This window comes from Somniosus microcephalus, unplaced genomic scaffold, assembly GCF_052327205.1.
Source record: "Somniosus microcephalus isolate GS21.2 unplaced genomic scaffold, FLI_Smic_1.0 unresolved_chr3, whole genome shotgun sequence".
NCBI lineage: Eukaryota > Metazoa > Chordata > Chondrichthyes > Squaliformes > Somniosidae > Somniosus > Somniosus microcephalus.
This window is the reverse complement of record NW_028225181.1, coordinates 45,367,925-45,388,500: the sequence shown is the minus strand read 5'-3', so window position 1 is coordinate 45,388,500 and position 20,576 is coordinate 45,367,925. Positions and strand designations below refer to the sequence as shown.

Sequence of the window (20,576 nt, the reverse complement as noted above, 5' to 3'; positions counted from 1 at the left end):
TGTGAGTGTGTGAGTGCGGTTGTGAGTGTGTGAGAGTGGTGGTGAGTGTGTGAGTGTGGTTGTGAGTGTGTGAGTGTAGTTGTGAGTGTGTGAGTGCGGTTGTGAGTGTGTGAGAGTGGTGGTGAGTGTGTGAGTGTACTTGTGAGTCTGTGAGTGTGGTTGTAAGTTTGTGAGTGTGGTTGTGAGTGTGTGAGTGTTGTTGTGAGTGTGGTTGTGAGTGTGTGAGTGTGGTTGTGAGTGAGTGAGTGTGCTTGTGTGTGTGTGAGTGTGGGTGTGAGTGTGTGAATGAGGTTGTGAGTGTGTGACTGAGGTTGTGAGTGTGTGACTGAGGTTGTGAGTGTGTGAGTGTGGTTGTGAGTGTGTGAGTGTGGTTGTGAGTGTGTGAGTGTAGTTGTGAGTGTGTGTGTGTGGTTGTGAGTGTGTGAGTGTGGTTGTGAGTGTGTGAGTGTGGATGTGGATTGTGAGTGTTGTTGTGAGTGTGTGAGTGTGGATGTGGGAGTGTGAGCATGTAAGTATGGTTGTGAGGGTGTGAGTGTGTGTGTGAGTGTGGGTGTGAGTGTGTGAGTGAGGTTGTGAGTGTGTGACTGAGGTTGTGAGTGTGTGACTGAGGTTGTGAGTGTGTAAGTGTGGTTGTGAGTGTGTGAGTGAGGTTGTGAGTGTGTGAGTGTGGTTGTGAGTGTGTGAGTGTGGTTGTGAGTGTGTGAGTGTAGTTGTGAGTGTGTGTGTGTGGTTGTGAGTGTGAGAGTGTGGTTGTGAGTGAGGTTGTGAGTGTGTGAGTGTGGTTGTGAGTGTGTGAGTGTGGATGTGGATTGTGAGTGTTGTTGTGAGTGTGTGAGTGTGGATGTGGGAGTGTGAGCATGTAAGTATGGTTGTCAGGGTGTGAGTGTGTGTGTGAGTGTGATTGTGAGTGTGCGAGTGTAGTTGTGAGCGTGTGAGTGTAGTTGTGAGTGTGATTGTGAGTGTGTGTGTGATTGTGAGTGTGTGAGTGTAGTTGTGAGTGTGTGAGTGTGGTTGTGAGTGTGAGTGTGGTTGTGAGTGTGGTTGTGAGTGTGTGAGTGTAGTTGTGAGCGTGAGTGTGTGAATGTGCAAGTGTAGTTGTGAGTGTGTGAGTGCAGTTGTGAGTGTGTGAATGTAGTTGTGAGTGTGTGAGTGTGGTTGTGAGTGTGTGAGTGTGGTTGTGAGTGTGGTTGTGAGTGTGTGAGTGTGGTTGTGAGTGTGTGAGTGTGATTGTGAGTGTGTGAGTGTGGTTGTGAGTGTGTGAGTGTGGTTGTGAGTGTGGATTGTGAGTGTGTGAGTGTGGTTGTGAGTGTGTGAGTGTGATTGTGAGCGTGCGAGTATAGTTGTGAGTGTGTGAGTGTAGTTGTGAGTGTGTGAGTGTGGTTGTGAGTGTGTGAGTGTAGTTGTGAGTGTGTGAGTGCGGTTGTGAGTGTGTGAGAGTGGTGGTGAGTGTGTGAGTGTGGTTGTGAGTGTGTGAGTGTAGTTGTGAGTGTGTGAGTGCGGTTGTGAGTGTGTGAGAGTGGTGGTGAGTATGTGAGTGTACTTGTGAGTCTGTGAGTGTGGTTGTAAGTTTGTGAGTGTGGTTGTGAGTGTGTGAGTGTTGTTGTGAGTGTGGTTGTGAGTGTGTGAGTGTGGTTGTGAGTGAGTGAGTGTGCTTGTGTGTGTGTGAGTGTGGGTGTGAGTGTGTGAATGAGGTTGTGAGTGTGTGAGTGTGGTTGTGAGTGTGTGAGTGTAGTTGTGAGTGTGTGAGTGTGGTTGTGAGTGTGTGAGTGTAGTTGTGAGTGTGTGTGTGTGGTTGTGAGTGTGTGAGTGTGGTTGTGAGTGTGTGAGTGTGGATGTGGATTGTGAGTGTTGTTGTGAGTGTGTGAGTGTGGATGTGGGAGTGTGAGCATGTAAGTATGGTTGTGAGGGTGTGAGTGTGTGTGTGAGTGTGGGTGTGAGTGTGTGAGTGAGGTTGTGAGTGTGTGACTGAGGTTGTGAGTGTGTGACTGAGGTTGTGAGTGTGTAAGTGTGGTTGTGAGTGTGTGAGTGAGGTTGTGAGTGTGTGAGTGTGGTTGTGAGTGTGTGAGTGTGGTTGTGAGTGTGTGAGTGTAGTTGTGAGTGTGTGTGTGTGGTTGTGAGTGTGAGAGTGAGGTTGTGAGTGTGTGAGTGTGGTTGTGAGTGTGTGAGTGTGGATGTGGATTGTGAGTGTTGTTGTGAGTGTGTGAGTGTGGATGTGGGAGTGTGAGCATGTAAGTATGGTTGTCAGGGTGTGAGTGTGTGTGTGAGTGTGATTGTGAGTGTGCGAGTGTAGTTGTGAGCGTGTGAGTGTAGTTGTGAGTGTGATTGTGAGTGTGTGTGTGATTGTGAGTGTGTGAGTGTAGTTGTGAGTGTGTGAGTGTGGTTGTGAGTGTGAGTGTGGTTGTGAGTGTGTGAGTGTAGTTGTGAGCGTGAGTGTGTGAATGTGCGAGTGTAGTTGTGAGTGTGTGAGTGCAGTTGTGAGTGTGTGAATGTAGTTGTGAGTGTGTGAGTGTGGTTGTGAGTGTGTGAGTGTGGTTGTGAGTGTGGTTGTGAGTGTGTGAGTGTGGTTGTGAGTGTGTGAGTGTGATTGTGAGTGTGTGAGTGTGGTTGTGAGTGTGTGAGTGTGGTTGTGAGTGTGGATTGTGAGTGTGTGAGTGTGGTTGTGAGTGTGTGAGTGTGATTGTGAGCGTGCGAGTATAGTTGTGAGTGTGTGAGTGTAGTTGTGAGTGTGTGAGTGTGGTTGTGAGTGTGTGAATCTGTGAATGAGTGAGTGCGAGTGTGAGTGTATGAGTGTGAATGTGAATATTGTTTGTGCGAGAGGGACTGAGGCAGAGAGACAAGGTTCATTGACCAACCCGTTTATTATGAGACTTGATTACAGGTCAGAGGTTAATGTCGGGCTCAGTCCAAGGTGAAGAATCTCGTCGCACTCTAGGCCTCGGCTTCTGTTTCCATGGTGACCACAGCCTCTTAATGAGATGTGCGACTATGGAATAAAAAAAAAACAGAGAATAAGACATGGAATCTGAGCCAAGTGGAATAGTTACACAGAGTGGACTGAACGGCCTCCTCCTGTTCCTGTGTAACAGGCTCGAGGGACTGAATGGCCTCCTCCTGTTCCTGTCTAACAGGCTCGAGGGGCTGAATGGCCTCCTCCTGTTCCTGTGCAACAGGCAAAAGGGGCTGAATGGCCTCCTCCTGTTCCTGTGTAACAGGCTTGAGGGACTGAATGGCCTCCTCCTGTTCCTGTGTAACAGGCTCGAGGGGCTGAATGGCCTCCTCCTGTTCCTGTGCAACAGGCAAAAGGGGCTGAATGGACTCCTCCTGTTCCTGTGAAACAGGCTCGAGGGGCTGAATGGCGTCCTCCTGTTCCTGTGTAACAGGCTCGAGGGGCTGAATGGCCTCCTCCTGTTCCTGTGCAACAGGCAAAAGGGGCTGAATGGACTCCTCCTGTTCCTGTGAAACAGGCTCGAGGGGCTGAATGGCGTCCTCATGTTCCTGTGAAACAGGCTCGAGGGGCTGAATGGCCTCCTCCTTTTCCTGTGTAACAGGCTCGAGGGGCTGAATGGTCTATTCCTGTTCCTGTGCAACAGGCTCGAGGGGCTGAATGGCCTTCTCCTGTTCCTGTGCAACAGGCAAAAGGGGCTGAATGGCCTCCTCCTGTTCCTGTGCAACAGGCTCGAGGGGCTGAATGGCCTCCTCCTGTTCCTGTGTAAGAGGTTCGAGGGGCTGAATGGCCTCCTCCTGTTCACAGAAATCACAGAAACCCCACAGTGCAGATAGAGGCCATTTCGGCCCATCGAGCCTGCACCGACACATATCCCACCCGATCCCCGTCACCAACACATATCCCACCCTATCCCCGTAACCCCACGTATTTAATCCCCCTAACACTAAGGGTCAATTTATCATAGCCAATCAACCTAACCCACACATCTTTGGACTGTGGGAGGAAACCGGAGCACCCGGAGAAAACCCACGCAAACACGGGGAGAATGTGCAAACTCCACACAGACAGTCGCCCCAGGCCGGATTCGAACCCGGGTCCTTGGCGCTGTGAGGCAACAGTGCTAACCACTATGCCACCATGCTACCCTGTGTAAGAGGCTCGAGGGGCTGAATGGCCTCCTCCTGTTCCTGTGTAAGAGGCCCAAGGGGCTGAATGGCCTCCTTCTGTTCCTGTGTAAGAGGCTCGAGGGGCTGAATGGCCTCCTCCTGTTCCTGTGTAAGAGGCTCAAGGGGCTGAATGGCCTCCTCCTGTTCCTGTGTAAGAGGCTCGAGGGGCTGAATGGCCTCCTCCTGTTCCTGTGTAATAGGCCCGAGGGGCTGAATGGCCTCCTTCTGTTCCTGTGTAAGAGGCTCGAGGGGCTGAATGGCCTCCTCCTGTTCCTGTGTAAGAGGCTCGAGGGGCTGAATGGCCTCCTACTGTTCCTGTGTAGCAGGCTCGAGGGGCTGAATGGCCTCCTCTTGTCCCTATAAATAAAAATATAATATCTTGGTCTTTAATTAAGGATGAAATGAACAACTTTCCAGATAATGAGACAACAGTTAGAAGGAACGAGCACAGAGTTCAAAAGGAACGATCGTTTTTGATCAAGCTCATCGAATTAATTTGAGGAAATAACAGCGATGGTAGACAGGAGTGTGATGGAAGTAGAGTGCTGGGACTGGAGGACAAGGTACTGCATGGAAGGTTAATAGTGAAGACTAATGGGTATAGAATTAGGGAGCAACAGAGACAGAGTTAGAGACAGAGAGAGACAAAGAGAGTGACAGAGAGAGAGACTGTGCGAGAGAGACAGAGAGAGACAAAGAGAGCGAGAGACAGAGAGCGAGAGAGAGAGAGAGACAGAGAGAGACAGAGAGAGAGAGAGAGACAAAGAGAGAGAGAAATAGAGACAGAGAGAGAGACAAAGGGAGAGACAGAGAGAGAGACAGAGAGAGAGAGACAAAGGGAGAGACAGAGAGAGAGAGACAGAGAGAGAGACAGAGAGAGAGACAGAGAGAGAGACAAAGGGAGAGACAAAGGGAGAGACAGAGAGAGAGGCAGAGAGAGAGAGACAGAGGGAGAGACAGAGAGAGAGAGACAGAGAGAGAGACAGAGAGAGACAGACAGAGAGAGAGAGACAGAGAGAGAGAGAGAGACAAAGGGAGAGAAAGAGAGAGAGAGAGAGAGAGAGACAAAGAGAGAGAGAGAGAGACAAAGAGAGACAGAGAGACAGAGAGAGAGACAGAGAGAGAGACAGAGAGACAGAGAGAGAGACAGAGAAAGAGAGAGAGACAGAGAGAGAGACAGAGAGAGAGAGAGACAGAGAGCGAGAGAGAGACAGAGAGAGAGAGACAGAGAGAGAGAGACAGAGAGAGACAGAGAGAGACAGAGAGAGAGAGACAGAGAGAGAGACAAAGAGACAGAGAGAGAGACAAAGAGACAGAGAGAGAGACATAGAGAGAGAGAGAAAGAGAGAGAGACAGAGAGACAGAGAGAGACAGAGAGAGAGACAGAGAGAGAGAGAGAGACAGAGAGAGACACACAGAGAGAGACACAGAGAGACAGAGACAGAGAGAGAGAGACAGAGAGAGAGAGAGAGAGAGAGACAAAGATCGTGATCTCCACACTACTGCCCAGAAAGGACACCCCAGCCTATGTAATCCACAACACCAACAGAGAGATCGACACGAGATGTACTGCCCTCCCCAACGTCTACCTGGCCCATCACCCAAACATCAACACAAGGGACCTTTATGACGAAATACATCTACTCAAACAGCGGATGTGGATCTTCGCAAAAAACCTCATAAACACTGCCAAAAGATGCACCCCTCCCACCCCCTCTACCATTGGGAGCCCTAACCCAAACAGGACCACCACTGTCCCCCACCCCCCTATACAAAACCAACAACAAAACCGTGCTTTTGTACCTGACCCCAGACCCCCCTCTAGACCACAGACTGTAGACCAAGAACTGAGAAAGATCAGGACGAAGATAAGCAACCTGATGGAAAGCCGGAGAGGAATGCACTAAATTATTACTATTGTTAGTTTATCATTACTATTACTATTATTAGATAGCAGTATGTGCATGCCTCATGAAATTTATACTAAATCGTCATTTAGCATTATAGAAACTAGTGTTTTCACACTCGTCCCACAAAATAGGTCCATTTTATTTCGTTTTTTTTTAACTATAAAAATGCGTTCTTTCCACATAAGCTGCTGGAATATCCAGGGTCACCGCTCCTCAACTTTTGGGATGAAGAGTACAGACCCTGAATTCCTAAAATCTATAAAAGACATTGATATAATTGTGTTAACAGAAACATGGTGCCAAAAGGACGTGCCCACCCACTGTCCTCCAATGTACCATGAAATCATTGTGCCCTCAGTAAAGAACACTAAGACACGCAAGGGCAGAACCTCCGGGGGAATCTTGGTGTGGTATAAAGGAGAACTGGACAAACACATCTCACCGATAAAACAGGGAAAATCACATGTATGGCTAAAATTAGATAAAAACATAGGAATAACAAAAAAAGATGTCTACTTATGTGCGATCTACATACCTCCAATAGAATCGCCATATTTTGAAGAGGAGTTATTTGATGCTCTCCACATGGAAATCAGCCATTTCCAGGCCAAAGGAAAGGTGCTACTATGTGGGGACCTAAATGCAAGGACCGGATGTGAACCTGACTTCATAGACCCACAGGGCAACAACCATGTGTTTGGCCAGACTTCTTTATATGTCACACCAGCCATCGCAAATCGGAACAACCTTGACTGTGAAATAAATAAAAGCGGTAGGGAGGTAGTGCAACTCTGCCGAGCCTTAGGCCTGTACATAGTTAACGGTAGGTTCAGAGGGGACTCCTTAGGGAGACTCACATATTCCTCAACTCTTGGGTCTAGTGTGGTGGATTATACAATCACTGACCTGGACCCCTGCGATAACAACGCATTCACTGTCAGGCAGCAATCCCCCCTCTCAGACCATAACCAAATAAACGTGTACCTTAAACTTTCTGCCCAAACTACAGACACAAAAAAGGAACCCAGTAAGCTCCATAAAATAAACCAGACATACAGATGGGCCCCAGACAGTGGAGATAAATTCATCACAGCACTAAATTCACCTGATCTCACAAGTAAAATATCAAAATTTAAAGAAAATCTATATGAGATCACCAGAGATGGTGTAAACATGGCCATAGATGATATAAATATGATCTTCCATGAGGCAGCTGTAAAAGCCGACCTTTTGAAACAGAAGAGGAAGAGTCACAAAAGACAAAATAAAAATGAGAAATGGTTTGACCATGAATGCAAAAATGCCAGAAAAGGCCTGAGAAAAATATCAAACCAAAAGCATCGCCAACCAAACAATCCAGACCTACGTATTAGATACAATGAGACCTTCAAAAGATATAAACACACCATTAGGAACAAAACACAAAATTATACCCACAAAATACTCAAAGAAATTGAAAACTCCATTAATCCAAATCAATTCTGGGATATGTGGAATAACCTGAGTACAACACAATTGCAAGCATTACCAATCCAAGATGGCGACATCTGGAGAACACATTTTGAAAACCTCTACAAAGACATCACAATAAACGAAACAAACCCAAGTCAACATCATGTCGCAGAAAAACTCCACACATTAGAAGCAACAATTAAAGACAACCAAAACCCTCTAGACTCCCCAATCACATGGAAAGAACTGGCCACAAAAACAAAATCTCTCCACCTAAAGAAAGCCTGTGATCCAGACAACATCAAAAATGAAATGCTCAAGTTCAGCAATATGGAGATGCAGGGTGCTGTACTCAAGTTATTCAACATCATATTACGTTCAGGCTGTTTTCCCGATATCTGGTGCCAAGGACTCATCTCTCCCATATATAAAAGTGGAAACAAATCAGACTCAAATAACGACCGCGGCATCTGTGTCAACAGTTGTCTAGGGAAGTTATTCTGCAGTATTCTAAATAGTAGATTACTGGATTTTCTTAACAAACATAATATCCTTAGAAAAAATCAAATAAGCTTTCTTCCAAAACACCGCACCACCGACCATATCTATACCCTTCACACTCTCATTGAAAAACATATACACCAAACAAAAAATGGGAAAATATTCGCTTGTTTCATTGACTTCAAGAAAGCCTTTGACTCTATCTGGCACGAAGGGCTCTATTATAAACTTCTTCAGTGTGGAATAGGGGGCAAAGTCTATGACCTTATTAAATCGATGTATCTGAAAAATAAATGCGGTGTCAAAATTGGAGACAAACGCACCGGTTTCGTCACCCAGAGAAGAGGCGTCCGGCAGGGCTGCAATTTGAGCCCGACCCTGTTCAACATATACATAAATGAATTAGCAGACATGCTGGAGCAAAGCGAGTCACCGGGTCTCTGTCTCCTGGATGGAGAAGTGAAATCCCTGTTCTATGCGGACGACCTGGTTCTGCTGTCTCCCACAGAACAGGGATTACAGCAACAATTAGACCTACTCGACAAATACTGCCAAAATTGGGCCCTAACAGTAAATCTAAAGAAAACCAACATCATGATTATTCAAAAAAGGCCCAGGTGTCAGGAAAACAAATACCAGTTTACTCTCAGTGATACCATCATAGGACACACTATGAGCTACACTTACCTTGGTCTAACCATTACAGCATCAGGGAGCTTCAGCATAGCAGTGAATGCACTAAAAGAAAAAGCCCAAAGAGCCCTATATGCAATAAAAAGAAAATTCTACAACATCCAAATCCCAATCAAAATCTGGCTCAAAATATTTGACAGCATAATCCTGCCCATTGCGCTGTACGGTAGTGAAGTATGGGGCCCGCTCAATCACCATAGCTACACTAAATGGGAAAAACACACAATAGAAGTCCTACATGCAGAATTTTCACAGATTTCACAGAAACCCCACAGTGCAGATAGAGGCCATTTCGGCCCATCGAGCCTGCACCGACACATATCCCACCCGATCCCCGTAACCCCTACACCAACACATATCCCACTCTATCCCCGTAACGCCACGTATTTAATCCCCCTAACACAAAGGGTCAATTTATCATAGCCAATCAACCTAACCCGCACATCTTTGGACTGTGGGAGGAAACCGGAGCACCCGGAGGAAACCCACGCAAACACGGGGTGAATGTGCAAACTCCACACAGTCACCCGAGGCCAGATTCGAACCCGGGTCCCTGAAGCATTCTTCGCACCCAAAGGAAAACACCAACAAATGCATGCAGAGCCGAACTAGGCAGATACCCACTGATAATAAACATCCAAAAACGAGCACTAAACTTCCTAAATCACCTCAAATCTAGCTCCCCAGACACCCTTCATTTTAAACCCAGAAAAGAGTCCCCTGAGTCAGCTGCTACTGAAACTAAGTACTCCTACTCAGCCGGACCCTGACCAGTCCCAGACCAACACTGCCGCCCAAACACCAATCCGAGTGAACCAAATCATTAAACAATGCAAAGAAACCTACCTGGAACATTGGAACAAAATAACCAAAAGCCAAAGCAGATTAGAATGTTACCGGGCCCTAAAAAGAGAATATAAACTGGCAGACTATCTCTCGACCATCAGAGACACAAAACAGAGACAGACCCTCACCAGGTACAGACTAAGCGACCACCAACTGGCAATTGAAAAAGGAAGATACAAGAAATCCTGGCAGCCGAGAGAGAATAGAATATGTGATCAATGTCTGGCCGGCGAGGTTGAGACAGAGATGCATTTCCTCCTAAAATGCGAAAAATTCAACACAACAAGAAACATAATACTTGACAAGCTCAGCCAAACAACCCCAGATTTCAAAGAATTGGATGACCTGTCAAAATTAAGATTAGTCCTGAGAGAAGGAGACAGACCATACCTTGGTGCCAAATATGTAACAACATGTCACAACCTGAGGACTGTTTAGAATTAATACTGAATGTACCCAACGATGTTCAACGACTGTTTAAATTAATATTGTTTAAATTAATATTGTATGTACCCAACGAAGGTTAAAATTGTTTGACACCTACAGAATGTTGGAAAACTGTACTTTTTGTTATGTAAGCTTTGGCAATATGGTTCCCTGTAAACTTTCATGCCAATAAAGCATTTGAATTGAAAATTGAATTGAATTGACAGAGAGAGACAGAGAGAGAGACAGAGACAGAGAGAGAGAGAGACACAGAGAGAGACTATGTCTATGTCATAGACGTTGACTATGTCAAACAGAAAGAGACTAGGAAGAAGAACAACCTCATATTCTACACTCAATCCGTTCCCTCATGGAAGGATACTTTATGCAAAAACTACGCACACATCTTCAGTGAAGGTATTGGCAAGGGAGGCAGACTGAAAATATGTAAAGATAGAAATCTAGATAAAGATGACCCCCTACTAACTATAAGCTACTATAACAAAGGAAAGATCATGATACAGGGGAATGTAGAAAATTTGGACTCCTTTGAAAAGGAATTCCCCCAGTTGAAAGCTAAGGCAGGCGCAAAGAGGACGAATGGAAATGAGGCAGATGAGAGCCCAACAGAGGATGAAGAGAGCCAAGCAGATGAAGAAGAAGAGAGTCCAGCAGAGACACACACCCCCCTGGCCATCTCTACCCCTCCCACACCTCTCAGAGCAAACCAACTGCTGAAGGAGAGTCTGTCCAGGCTAGAACTCGATTTCAACGAATACAGGGAAACACAGGCCAAGAAATTGAAGGAGGAGCTCAAACAGCTGAAAACGGAAAACGAGTCCACCATCCACGAGTTGAGAGAGATCGTGGAGGGGCAAAGAAATGAGATCAAAGAACTCCGTACTCAGCTAAACAAAATGAGGGAGGCCGTAGAAAGGCAGAAAAATGAACTCAGCAGGCAACACAAACCCCTTAAGCTCCAACAACCTGCTGACACAAAAACAACACACGCAGGGACACAGAACCCGTTGGATGTCCCCCCACACGAGGAGACCACACCCGCTTTGCCTTGCGACCAGAACAGGAACACACTGCAGGCCCCAAACCCCCCTCCTGCCACACAGCCTACCCCAGCAACTCAGTCAACAACCAGCCCTCAGTTGAGTCCTGCCCAGACTACTGCTACCCAGTCTGAAAAGCCAGCCCCTCAGGCGGTCCTGCTGACAGACTACAACGGGAAGTTTTTGGACCCCCAGAGGATGTTTCCAGGTCATCAAGCCCTGAAAAAACGGTGCAGCACCACAGGCCAGGCAATGAAGATCCTGAACAAAGAAACCCTTGGAAGCCCAAAATGGCTTGTGATCTACACAGGCACAAACGACCTGCACACCCTACAGGAAGACACTGCTAGAGCAGTGAGCAGGATGGTGGAGAAGGCCAGCAAAGAATTCCCCGATGCGCGGATTGTGATCTCCACTCTACTGCCCAGAAAGGACACCCTAGCCAATGTAATCCACAACACCAACAGGGAGATCGACAGAAGATGTGCTGACCTCCCCAACGTCTACCTGGCCCACCACCCAAACATCAGCACACGGGACCTCTATGACGGATTACATCTACTCAAACAGTGGATGTGGATCTTCGCAAAAAATCTCATAAACACTGCCAAAGGACGCACCCCTCCCATCCCCTCTGCCAATGGGAGCCCTAACCCAAACAGGACCAACACTGTCCCCTACCCCCCTATACAAAACCAGCAACAGAACCGTGCTATTGTACCTGACCCCAGACCCCCCTTTAGACCACAGACGACTGTAAACCAAGAACTGGGAAGGATCATGACGATGATAAGCACCCTGATGGAAAACAGGATAAGAATGTACTAAATTATTATTATTATTTTATTACTATTATTAAGTAGCAGTATGTGCATGCCATATGGAATCTATACTAAATCGTCATTTAGCATTGTACATCTATAGAAACTAGTGTTTTCACACCCGTCCCACAAAATAGGTCCATTTTGCTCTTTTTTTTGGAACTATATAGATGCGTTCTTTCCACATAAGCTGCTGGAATATCCAGGGTCTCCGCTCCTCAACTTTTGGGCTGAAGAGTACAGACCCTGAATTCCTAAAATCTATAAAAGACATTGATATAATTGTGTTAACAGAAACATGGTGTCAAAAGGACGTGCCCACCCACTGTCCTCCAATGTACCATGAAATCATTGTGCCCTCAGTAAAGAACACTAAGGTACGCAAGGGCAGAACCTCCGGGGGAATCTTGGTGTGGTATAAAGGAGAACTGGACAAACACATCTCACCGGTAAAACAGGGGAAATCACATGTATGGCTAAAATTAGATAAAAACATAGGAATAGCAAAAAAAGATGTCTACTTATGTGCGATCTACATACCCCCAATAGAATCGCCATATTTTGAAGAGGAGTTATTTGAAACTCTCCACATGGAAATCAGCCATTTCCAGGCCCAAGGAAAGGTGCTACTATGTGGGGACCTAAACGCAAGGACCGGATGTGAACCTGACTTCATAGACCCACAGGGCAACAACCATTTGTTTGGCCAGACCCCTTTATATGCCACACCAGCCATCACAAATCGGAACAACTTTGACTGTGAAATAACTAAAAGCGGCAGGGAGGTAGTGCAACTCTGCCAAGCCTTAGGCCTGTACATAGTTAATGGTAGGTTCAGAGGGGACTACTTAGGGAGACTCACCTATTCCTCAACTCTTGGGTCTTGTGTGGTGGATTATACAATCACTGACATGGACCCCTGCGATATCAACGCATTCACTGTCAGGCAACAATCCCCCCTCTCAGACCATAACCAAATAAATGTGTACCTTAAACTTTCTGCCCAAACTACAGACACAAAAAAGGAACCCAGTAAGCTCCATAAACTAAACCAGACATACAGATGGGCCCCAGACAGTGGAGATAAATTCATCACAGCACTAAATTCACCTGATCTCACAAGTAAAATATCAAAATTTAAAGAAAATCTATATGAGATCACCAGAGATGGTGTAAACATGGCCATAGATGATATAAATATGATCTTCCATGAGGCAGCTGTAAAAGCCGACCTTGTGAAACAGCAGAGGAAACGTTACAAAAGACAAAAAAATGAGAAATGGTTTGATCACGAATGCAAAAATGCCAGAAAAGACCTGAGAAAAATATCAAACCAAAAGCATCGCCAACCAAACAATCCAGACCTGCGTATTAGATACAATGAGACCCTCAAAAGATATAAACACACCATTAGGAACAAAACACAAAACTATACCCACAAAAGACTTGAAGAAATTGAAAACTCCATTAATCAAAATCAATTCTGGGATATGTGGAATAACCTGAGTACAACTCAATTACAAGCATTACCAATCCAAGATGGTGACATCTGGAGAACACATTTTGAAAACCTCTACAAAGACATCCCAGTAAACGAATCAAACTCAAGTCAACATCATGTCACAGAAAAACTCCACACATTAGAAGTAACAATTAAAGACAACCAAAACCCTCTGGACTCCCCAATCACTTGGAAAGAACTGGCCACAAAAACAAAATCTCTCCACCTAAAGAAATCCTGTGGTCCAGACAACATCAAAAATGAAATGCTCAAGTTCAGCACTATGGAGATGCAGGGTGCGGTACTCAAGTTATTCAACATCATATTACGTTCGGGCTGTTTTCCAGATATCTGGTGCCAAGGACTCATCTCTCCCATATATAAAAGTGGAAACAAATCAGACCTAAACAACTACCGTGGCATCTGTGTCAACAGTTGTCTAGGGAAGTTATTCTGCAGTATTCTAAATAGCAGATTACTGGATTTTCTTAATAAACATAATATCCTTAGAAAAAATCAAATAGGCTTTCTTCCAAAACACCGCACCACCGACCATATCTATACCCTTCACACTCTCATTGAAAAACATATACACCAAACAAAAAATGGGAAAATATTCGCTTGTTTCATTGACTTCAAGAAAGCCTTTGACTCTATTTGGCACGAAGGGCTCTATTACAAACTTCTTCAGTGTGGAATAGGGGCAAAGTCTATGACCTTATTAAATCGATGCATCTGAAAAATAAATGCGGTGTCAAAATTGGAGACAAACGCACCGGTTTCTTCACCCAGAGAAGAGGCGTCCGGCAGGGTTGCAACTTGAGTCCGACCCTGTTCAACATATACATAAATGAGTTAGCAGACAAGCTGGAGCAAAGTGAGTCACCGGGTCTCTTTCTCCTAGATGGGGAAGTGAAATCCCTGTTCTATGTGGATGACCTGGTTCTACTGTCTCCCACAGAACAGGGATTACAGCAACATTTAGACCTACTCGACAAATACTGCCAAAATTGGGCCCTGACAGTAAATCTAAAGAAAACCAACATCATGATTTTTCAAAAAAGGCCCAGATGTCAGGAAAACAAATACCAGTTTACTCTCAGTGATACCATCATAGGACACACTATGAGCTACACTTAACTTGGTCTAACCATTACAGCATCAGGGAGCTTCAACATAGCAGTGAATGCACTAAAATAAAAAGCCCGAAGAGCCCTATATGCAATAAAAAAAAAATTCTACAACATCCAAATTCCAATCAAAATCTGGCTCAAAATATTTGATAGTATAATCCTGCCCATTGCGCTGTATGGTAGTGAAGTATGGGGCCCACTCAATCACCATAGCTACACTAAATGGGAAAAACACACAATAGAAGCGCTACATGCAGAATTTTGCCGAAGCATTCTTCGCACCCAAAGGAAAACACCAACAAATGCATGTAGAGCCGAACTAGGCAGATACCCACTGATAATAAACATCCAAAAACGAGCACTAAACTTTCTAAATCACCTCAAATCTAGTTCTCCAGACACCCTTCATTTTAAAGCCCTCCAGACCCAAGAGCTGAACCCAGAAACGAGTCCCCTGAGTCAGTTGTTACTGAAACTAAGTTCTCCTACCCAGCCGGACCCTGACCAGTCCCAGACCAACACTGCTCCCCAAACACCAATCCGAGTGAACCAAATCATTAAACAATGCAAAGAAACCTACTTGGAACATTGGAACACAATAACCAAAAGCCAAAGCAGATTAGAATGCTACCGGGCCCTAAAAAGAGAATATAAAATGGCAGACTATCTCTCAACCATCAGAGACAGAAAACAGAGACAGACCCTCACCAGATACAGACTAAGCGACCACCAACTGGCAATTGAAAAAGGAAGATACAAGAAATCCTGGCAACCTAAAGAAAATAGATTATGTGATCACTGTCTGGCCGGCGAGGTTGAGACAGAGGTGCAATTCCTCCTAAAATGCGAAAAATTCAACGAGACAAGAAACATATATTTTGACAAGCTCAGCCTTACAACCCCAGATTTCAAAGAATTGGATGACCTGTCAAAATTAAGAATAGTCCTGGGGGAGGGAGACAGACCATATCTTGGTGCCCAATATGTAACAACATGTCACAAACTGAGGAACATTGAGTGACTAACGAGCACACCCATAGCATATATACGCTAAAAATGTTTAAATCAATACCGAATGTACCCAACGACTGTTTTAAATTAATACTGAATGCACCCAACGAGGGTCAACGACTGTTTAAATGAATACTGTCTGTACCCAACGAGGGTCAAAAACGTTTGACACCTACAGAATGTTGGAAACCTGTACTTTTTGTTATGTAAGCTTTGGCAACATGGTTCCCTGTAAACTTTCATGCCAATAAAGCATTTGAATTGAATTGAATTGAAATGAATTGAGAAAGAGAGAGAGAGAGAGAGACAAAGGGAGAGAAAGAGAGAGAGAGACAGAGAAAGAGAGAGAGAGAGAAAAAGAAAGAGAGAGAGAGAGACAAAGAGAGAGAGAGAGAGACAAAGAGAGAGAGACAGAGAGAGACAGAGAGAGAGACAGAGACAGAGACAGAGAGAGAGAGAGAGAGAGAGAGAAAGAGAGAGAGAGACAGAGAGAGAGACAGAGAGAGACAGAGAGAGACAAGGAAAAATACCTGTCATATTGGGCAGAAACAACAAAAACCCAAAACAAACTCAATTGCTACTTGGCCCTAAACAGACAATACAACATGGCTGAATACCTGACCATGGTAAAGGATAGCAAACTGAGAAAAACCTTGACAAGGTACAGACTTAGTGAACATAGCCTGGCGATCGAAAAAGGCAGACACAGGCAGACCCGGCTGCCAAGAGAGGACAGGATATGCTCTCACTGCAGTCAGGGAGTGGTGGAGACAGAGATGCGCTTCCTCACAGCTTGTGGAAAATATCAGGGCATCAGGGAGAATTTCTACCAAAAATTCTCACATATATGCCCTGAATTCAGAAATTTGAATGACGACCAAAAACTCCCATACCTACTAGGGGAACAGAGAAACTGTGTAACCTTAGCGGCACACTATGTTACAGCTTGCCATAAACAGAGGGACAACCAGTAAACCTAAGAAAAGAGTATATACAAATTATACGAATGTATATTTATACACTCAGGGATATATCTGTTTATACACTGTATGAATAGATCTGCGTTTATGTGTTCAACCATAAATGTTTTTCGATGCTTTGGCAACATAAGATGTACCTTATCATGCCAATAAAGTGATTTGAATTGAATTGAATTGAATTGAGAGACAGAGAGAGCCATGGTAAAGATAGCAAACTGAGAAAAACCTTGACAAGGTACAGGCTTAGTGAACATAGCCTGGCGATCGAAAAAGGCAGACACAGACAGACCCGGCTGCCAAGAGAGGACAGGATATGCTCTCACTGCAGTCAGGGAGTGGTGGAGACAGAGATGCACTTCCTCACAGCTTGTGGAAAATATCAGGGCATCAGGGAGAATTTCTACCAAAAATTCACAAAAATATGCCCTGAATTCAGAAATTTGAATGACGACCAAAAACTCCCACACCTACTAGGGGAACAGAGAAATTGTGTAACCTTAGCGGCACACTATGTTACAGCTTGCCATAAACAGAGGGACAACCAGTAAACCTAAGAAAAGAGTATATACAGATTATACGAATGTATATTTATACACTCAGGGATACATCTGTTTATACACTGTATGAATAGATCTGCGTTTATGTGTTCAACCATAAATGTTTTTCGATGCTTTGACAACATAAGATGTACCTTATCATGCCAATAAAGCGATTTGAATTGAATTGAATTGAATTGACAGAGAGAGAGAGAGAGACAGAGAGAGAGAGACAGAGAGAGAGAGAGACAGAGAGAGAGACAGAGAGAGACAGAGAGAGAGAGAGAGACAGAGAGAGAGAGACAGAGAGAGAGACAGAGAGGCAGAGAGAGACAGAGAAAGACAGAGAAAGACAGAGAAAGACAGAGAGAGAGAGAGACAAAGGGAGAGAGAGAGAGAGAGAGAGAGAGAGAGAGACAGAGAGAGAGAGAGAGACAGAGAGAGAGAGACAGAGAGAGAGAGACAAAGTACCTCACCAGGTACAGACTAAGCGACCACCAACTGGAAATTGAAAAAGGCAGATACAAGAAATCCTGGCAGCCTAGAGAGAATAGAATATGCGATCAATGTCTGGCTGGCGAGGTTGAAACAGAAATGCATTTCCTCCTAAAATGCGAAAAATTCAACACATCAAGAAACATATTATTCAACAAGCTAAGCCAAACAACCCCAGATTTCAAGGAATTGGATGATCTGTCAAAATTGAGATTAGTCCTAGGAGAAGGAGACAGACCATACCTTGGGGCTAAATATGTAACAACATGTCACAACCTGAGGACTGTTTAAAAATAAGACTGTTTAAAATTAATATTGAACGTACCAAATGAAGTAGAAAGACTGTTTAAAATTAATATTGTTTAAAAGTAATATTGTATATACCCAACAAATGTCAAATCGATTGACACCTACAGAATGTTGGAAAACTGTACCTTTTTGCTATGTAAGCTTTGGCAATATGGTTCTCTGTAAACTTTCATGCCAATAAAGCATTTGAACTGAACTGAACTGAACTGAGAGAGAGAGAGAGAGACAAAGAGAGAGAGAGAGAGAGAGACAGAGAGAGAGAGAGAGAGACAGAGAGAGAGAGACAGAGAGAGACAGAGAGAGAGACATAGAGAGACAGAGAGAGACAGAGAGAGAGACAGAGAGAGAGAGAGACAGAGAGAGACAAGACAGAGAGAGACAGAGAGAGAGAGAGAGACAGAGACAGAGAGACAGCGAGACAGAGACAGAGAGAGACAGAGATATTTATCATTATCATTATTGTTATCTTATCAGTATTATTACTATTATTAGATAGGTATATGTGCATACCTCATGAAATTTATACTAAATCATCATTTAGCATTATAGAAAATAGTGTTTCCACACTCATCCCACAAAATAGGTCCATTTTATTTCGTTTTTTTGAACTATATAAATGCGTTCTTTCCACATAAGCTGCTGGAATATCCAGGGCCTCCGCTCCTCAACTTTTGGGATGAAGAGTACAGACCCTGAATTCCTAAAAGCTATAAAAGACATTGATATAATTGTGTTAACAGAAACATGGTGCCAAAAGGACGTGCTGACCCACTGTCCTCCAATGTACCATGAAATCATTGTGCCCTCAGTAAAGAACACTAAAACACGCAAGGGCAGAACCTCCGGGGGAATATTGGTGTGGTATAAGGGAGAACTGGACAAACACATCTCACCGGTAAAAGAGGGAAAATCACACGTATGGCTAAAACTAGATAAAAATATAGGAATAGCAAAAAAAGATGTTTATTATGTGCGATCTACATACCTCCAATAGAATCGCCATATTTCGAAGAGGAGTTATTTGATACTCTCCACATGGAATTCAGCCATTTCCAGGCCCAAGGAAAGGTGATAATATGTGGGGACCTAAATGCAAGGACCGGTTGTGAACCTGACTTCATAGACCCACAGGGAAACAACCATGTGTTTGGCCAGACCCCTTTAGATGTCACACCAGCCATCGCAAATCGGAACAACCTTGATCGTGAAATAAATAAAAGCGGTAGGGAGGTAGTGCAACTCTGCCGAACCTTAGGCCTGTACATAGTTAACGGTAGGTTCAGAGGGGACTCCCTAGGGAGACTCACATACTCCTCAACTCTTGGGTCTAGTGTGGTGGACTATACAATCACTGACCTGGACCCCTGCGATATCAACTCATTCACTGTCAGGCAGCAATCTCCCCTCTCAGACCATAACCAAATAAATATGTACCTTAAACTTTCTGCCCAAACTACAGACACAAAAAAGGAACCCAGTAAGCTCCATAAAATAAACCAGACATACAGATGGGCCCCAGACAGTGGAGAAAAATTCATCACAGCACTAAAGTCACCTGATCTCACAAGTAAAATATCAAAATTTAAAGAAAACCCATACGAGATCACCAGAGATGTTGTAAACATGGCCATAGAGGATATAAATATGATCTTCCATGAGGCAGCTGTAAAAGCCGACCTTGTGAAACAGAAGAGGAAGCGTCACAAAAGACAAAATAAAAATAAGAAATGGTTTGACCACGAATGCAAAAATGCCAGAAAAGACCTGAGAAAAATATCAAACCAAAAGCATCGCCAACCAAACAATCCGGACCTACGTACTAGATACAATGAAACCCTCAAAAGATATAAACACACCATTAGGAACAAAACACAAAACTATACCCACAAAATACTCGAAGAAATTGAAAACTCCACCAATCCAAAACAATTCTGGGAAATGTGGAATAACCTGAGTACAACACAATTGCAAGCACTACCAATCCAAGATGGCGACATCTGGAGAACACATTTTGAAAACCTCTACAAAGACATCCCAATAAACGAAACAAACCCAAGTCAACATCAGGTCACAGAAAAACTCCACACATTAGAAGCAACAATTAAAGACAACCAAAACCCTCTAGACTCCCCAATCACATGGAAAGAACTGGCCACAAAAACAAAATCTCTCCACCTAAAGAAAGCCTGTGGCCCAGACAACATCAAAAATGAAATGCTCAAGTTCAGCAATATGGAGATGCAGGGTGCGGTACTCAAATTATTCAACATCATATTACGTTCAGGCTGTTTTCCCGATATCTGGTGCCAAGGACTAATCTCCCCCATATATAAAAGTGGAAACAAATCAGACCCAAATAACTACCGCGGCATCTGTGTCAACAGTTGTCTAGGGAAGTTATTCTGCAGTATTCTAAATAGTAGATTACTTGATTTTCTTAACAAACATAATATCCTCAGAAAAAACCAAATAGGCTTTCTTCCAAAACACCGCACCGCCGACCATATCTATACCCTTCACACCCTCATTGAAAAACATATACACCAAACAAAAAATGGGAAAATATTCGCCTGTTTCATCGACTTCAAGAAAGCCTTTGACTCTATATGGCACGAAGGGCTCTATTATAAACTTCTTCAGTGTGGAATAGGGGGCAAAGTCTATGACCTTATTAAATCAATGTATCTGAAAAACAAATGCGGGGTCAAAATTGGAGACAAACGCACCGATTTCTTCACCCAGAGAAGAGGCGTCCGGCAGGGCTGCAATTTGAGCCCGACCCTGTTCA

At 44.3% G+C, this 20,576-nt stretch overlaps 1 protein-coding gene across 1 annotated transcript in view; it reads right to left on the bottom strand.

The window, feature by feature from the left end:
• Window positions 1-2,839: 2,839 nt before the first annotated feature.
• The window catches only part of LOC147091393 (alpha-2-macroglobulin-like), a 1,124,424-nt gene continuing 1,106,687 nt past the window's right edge, over window positions 2,840-20,576 (bottom strand). The window contains exon 38 of the mRNA XM_085976756.1: window positions 2,840-2,983. The gene's annotated coding sequence lies outside the window, so the exon portion shown is untranslated. The remainder of the gene's footprint in view (window positions 2,984-20,576) is intronic.